Genomic DNA, 5,367 nt, shown 5'->3' on the forward strand with positions numbered 1-5,367 from the left:
TCTTGTCCGCAGCAGGCGAAAGCCTCAGCCGCTCTCGTGGCCTCCCGAGGAGCGGGAGAGTGTCCCCGCCGCTCGCTGTGCCAGGGCAAGCCGGGGACTGCGAGCGCCCCCTCGGAGGGGCACAGCCACAGCTGCTGCTCCAGCCGGGCTTTCTGTGCAGATACTCGATAACCACTCAGTCCATGAACATTCAAAAGGTTCACTGCCCGCTCAAAACATTCTTCAGTAGTGTCAGTAGCAATTAACAAACCACCTGCATGCTGTAGGAGTGTTCCTTCTCCAGGCCGTGATTGCCATAGCTCTAATTCTTCAGCCAACTGATTCCCAAAAACTGGGAATGTTTGTGAACCCTTGAGGTAGTCCTGCCCAGCTAAGTCGGTTTTTCCTGCCTGTGCAAGGGTTCTCCCATTCAAAAGCAAATATATTTTGACTTTCTTCCACAAGTGGCAGGCAGAAGAAAGCATCTTTCACATCTATCGCTGGAAACCAAATAAAATCATCTCAAAGCTTAGCTAGTAAGGTAGTCGGGCATAAATCATTAATTGCCTGTAAATCTGGCACTAGTTTCTAAGTTCCATTAGGTTTCTTTATTGCCAATCTAGGAGTATTAAATTTGGACTCCCATTCTTCCAATAATCCTAATGTCAGGAATTTAATGATTGTTGCCTGTATTCCTTTCCTATCTTCTAATCTTTAAGGCTATTGCTTTCTGACTGCTGGCCTAACTCTTGTCTGTAGCTCGATTTTTACAGGGTCTGCTCATTTTGATTTTGCTGGCCTATCGGTATCCCCTACTCTTGGGTACACCTGATTCAACACTTGCTCTAAAGAGTTCTTATTGTTTGTTGGTCTTGTGTCAATTGTCAGTCCTAATGCTAAAACCAATTTGTCTTCAGGTACCTTAAATTTCATTTTTCTTTTTTTAAGCTGAACTGTCGCTTCTAAATTTTCCAGCAAATCCCTGCCTAGCGTAGATTTGGGTGAGTTTGGTAAATCAAGAAACTGATGTATTCCCATTTTCTTCTCAATTTTACATTTAAGCAGTTTCAGGAAGAAAGCATTGTTCTGGCTGGCCAGTGGCTCCTCTTGCTTGAAGACAGTTTTCACTTTTGGGTATCAATGCTTGATTCAAGAGTGAAAATGTGTCTCCAGTATTTACTAAAAATTCAACTTCTTTCTCATTCTTCAGCTGTATTTTAACCAGTGGGCCTGCTAGGGTAAGATCTGCCAGTCTTGGTCATTTCTTATCATCTAGAGTGGCTACAAGAGTTTTGTGTACTGTGTCTGCTAACTCTGGGCACTGGCATTTCCAGTGTCCTTTCTTACAATATGCACATTGATTTGGCCCCAGCTTGGCCTGTGGCTGGTTTGAACCTCCTCTGCCTCTGGAATTTTGGCCCCTGACTCTGCTTCATACACGCCCACGTACTCTCCCTGGAGCTGATCCAGAGCTGCCACTGTGGCTGCAGGGAGTTCTTTTTCTTTTTCTCTGTCTTTATTATCATACACCTTCTATGCTTTTTCATTAATGCCTTTAAGTCTCTCTTTACAGGCTCTTTCAGCTTCTGAAGTTCCTGCCTGGCATCTGGGCTAGATTGCCCAAACATCAGGGAAAGGAACTGCTGCTTTCCCATATCCGACCAGGGATCCAGGGCTGTGCGTTTCCGTGCAGCGGCTCAGAGCCTGTTCACAAAGTCAGTGGGTGACTCATGCTGTCCCTGTGTAACATTATATATTACTGACCAATTTATTGCTTCTGGAATGGCATTTTTGAATTCAAATTTGACTAGTTCCTGGTATCTGGCTACCATTGCACAGCTGCCTGCATCATTTGGGTCCCACAAAGGGTTTACAATAGGAAACAGCTGGTCCACTGTACCTTGTCAGGCTCCACTAGCAATTTGTCCCTGCACATGGGCTCTGGCTACCTTTATCACCAACTCTTTTGCTGGTTTTCTTAGCTCTGTCAGCATGAAATCAGTATCACCTCAGTCTGGGTCTCGATTCCTGACTATGAACTCAAATAGTTTTGCTACTTTGCTGGGGTTTTCTCTATAAATTTTAACTTTTTCCCGCCAAATCTTCAGGTCACTAGTAGAAAAGCAGAAGTTCACCCACATGGCTTCTCCTTGGGGACCCACTACTTGCCTTAAGGGTTGACTAAAGGCAGAGTTTCCTTGGTTTTATTCCTTGTGTTGGTTGTCACTGGGGTCTCTGAAATTGTCCCCTCCCCAGGATTATTCATCTCATCCTCACTGCCTTTTGGGTTTCATTCAGGGTGCGGAGTGGTTGGGTGAGGGGGAGTGTACCCAAGCTGGCCTGGGGTAACTCGGCTGTAAGGCTTGGACACCTAGAACACAATCTTCCTCATGCTTTTTAGCCAATTTCAAACATCTCTGCCCTATGCTACATGCTGAACAGCATCTCTTTATTTTCTGCCTGGTATTTCTTTCCAAAGTTAGGACTAAAGGGTCCTGTGGGGCCAAATCAAAGCCACATTCTTTCTGCCACTCAGGTTTATTCTCCAGGGTAAAAAACACGTCTGCATACATCACATGATCTCATTTTTCTTCTTTTCATAAAAATAACATCAACTGTCACAATGTATGATAATTTAAAGTTCCATTAGGGGGTCACTTTTCACCACTTTCTAACTGATACCAAGGCTACTACCATTGGGTAGAGTATTTAATCAGATTACCTTTCTTTGAAAAATTACCCTCCAGGATTCCTCCCAAATCTTTCTCATGTGCTAAAATACATTCTAGTGGACTCTTTTTAATAACATTTTTACTTCTTGTGTTATTCATTCTTAATGCTATCTTAATTTCCAAACTTACCAGTATGTATTACTACTTCTTCTCTTTTCCTTCTCTTTATGCCCTGTATACTGCACTTAACACACACTGGGTGTCTCTGAGTCACCCACCACCAATATTCTTTTTTATAGTCCTAACAAGCAATGAAAACAAAAGGATTACACATTCTACACAATCTACAAGGAACTGGGCTATGATCAGACATAAAACAAGTTTCTTAAGACACTGCCTAAAGTAAACTCAGGAGTATATACTTATGTAAACCTAGAGTTCACAACCCTTGACTTTTGATGTAGTGTCTAAAAGTTGAGTGACTGCTCGATGTTGTTCAAAGACTTCTCAACCTCAGACCGGCTTGGTGCTGTGCCCATTTCCCTGGGGTGTTGCAGTTTGTGTTTATTTATCAGTTACTGTATAACAGTTTGTTTTAATGTACCCCGTGTTTTCCCCAAGTTGGTTTACCCCTAGGTTTTGCCCTCCCTCAAAGCTGTCCCTCATGGCATTCCCCACTCTTTGTTCCAGCTCCTTCCCTGCCTGTCAAGGTAACCCAGCTCTTTATTCCTGAACCTTCCCTGTCAGTTTTGTCTTGGACCAATCCCTGACTGCACCACCCCTTTGGAATTCCCCTATTGCAGGAAACCCCACTCATCCATGGCACCTACCCTCTCCTCCCATCTGTCCTAATTAGTCCCAAGCCCCTGATGTAATCCCCTCGCTCCTGCCTTGCAGATTCCTTCTTGGTCAAAGGTTTGTATCCATCCCCTGAGTTGTACCCCTATAAAATGCCGTGCACAGAAGTGCTGGTGGCTCTTTGCTTCTGAATCCTTCCCTTGGGATAAACCTTTGCCTGTGGAACCTCACAATGGAGGAGCCTCCTCCTTCTCTTTTGCCTGCTCCGTGCCGCAGTTATTAGATCCTGAGCCACTGAGCAGTGGCTCATCAGGTTCAGCCGCAGGCAGAGCCCACGCCTTGGCCGTTCCCCACTCCTGGCACAGCGCCGGAGTTTTCCCCAGAGCCGGCCCGGGCTCCGCTGGGCTGCGTCAATGGGGAACCTGTGCCAGTGCCCGACCGTGCTCTGGGTGAAAAACCTTTTCCTGATATGGAAATGAAACTTGCCCTGTCCCAGCTCCCTGCCCTTTTCTCGAGTGCTGTCACTGCTCCCAACAGTGACGAGAGCTGCAGCAGCCCCTCTGATTCCCCTCAGGAGGATGTTGAAGACCACAATGACGCCCTTTACTCTCCTCCAGGCTGAACAGACTAGAGTGGCCTCAGCTGCACCTAGGGCTGCCCCTCCAGACCACACTCCATCCTTGCAGTCCTCCTTTGCATTCTGGATAATAGCTTACTATCTTTTTATATTGTGGTGCCCAAAACTGCCCCTGTCTGCTTACAGCACTTCTCCTGGCTGCTGCTTCAGGGTGCGGGGACCACAATCAGAGACACTGAACAGCTTCTCCTCCCAGAGTTATCCTTATCCTCTGTACTTCCACGTGTCTGCCTTCCTGTTCACTGGGGAACCTCCCTATTTGTGGCCACCCATTGCTGTGCTCAGCAGGGACACAGTTTTGTTTGGACATGAGCTGCCACAGCCAGACAGGCAGCAACTGAAGCTGAGAATATCAGAGCCTGGGCAGATTCTATTTTTTCCAGAATGCAGGAAAGAGAGTGAGAAAAGCACAAGGAAACATCACAGTCTTACTCTGCAATCTAATTGCCCTGGGAAACTCAGAAAGGGATGGTGTTGTGGTGCTACTGCGAAGGCCTTCCATGAAAAAAATACATTTCAGGAAGGAGCAACATCATCTTGACAGAGACCAAGTGTTGCCAGCAGTTGCTCCAGGTGCTCTGCCCATCAGCCCCTGCAGGAAGGAGCACAGCCCCCAATGCAGGTGGGCTTTGGCTCCCTGTGGCACAGAAGCCCCCCGGGGGCACAGGTCTCTGGGGCAGGAGACGGGCACCAGCGCTGCCAGGGCTCGGGGGGTGGCAGCTCTGCTTGGGCGGGGACTCTGCCACAGCTGCTGCTGTCAGCGCTGCCTGGGCCCCAGGGCTCAGAGCAGCATTCGTGCCCGGGCCCACACATTCCTTGTGCGTGTCACACCCGCGGGTTTAGGATGGCCACGGGCCAGGATGAGTCCCAAGGAGGCTGTGCCAGCTTCCCTGGAAGGTCCTGGGCCCTTCCCAGCGCGGCTGCGTTGGAAGCCCTGGAGGCTCCTTCTGCTGCCCTGAGCCCGCAGAGCAGGGCAGCGTTTGCTGATGCTCTGAGCCCTTCCTAAAGATCCTGTGGGGCTGTCTTAGACACCTGGGGCCAGGCATTCCTTCCAGCCTGGGCCACTTTGGCTGGGCTGGGGGCGGCCCCAGGGCAGGCGGCAGTGTGTGCAAGGGCCCTGGGTGGCACGCTGCAGCACGGTCACCGTGCCATGGAACGGAACCCGGTGTCCAAGGCCCCTTTGTGACACGTGGGAAATAGAAGCTTGCCGGGGAGCTGGGAGCACGCAACGGGGCACAACGGGACAGAGTGGTGCCGTGAGGAGCCCCCGCACAGCACGCT

This window comes from Agelaius phoeniceus, chromosome 7, assembly GCF_051311805.1.
Source record: "Agelaius phoeniceus isolate bAgePho1 chromosome 7, bAgePho1.hap1, whole genome shotgun sequence".
Taxonomy (NCBI): domain Eukaryota; kingdom Metazoa; phylum Chordata; class Aves; order Passeriformes; family Icteridae; genus Agelaius; species Agelaius phoeniceus.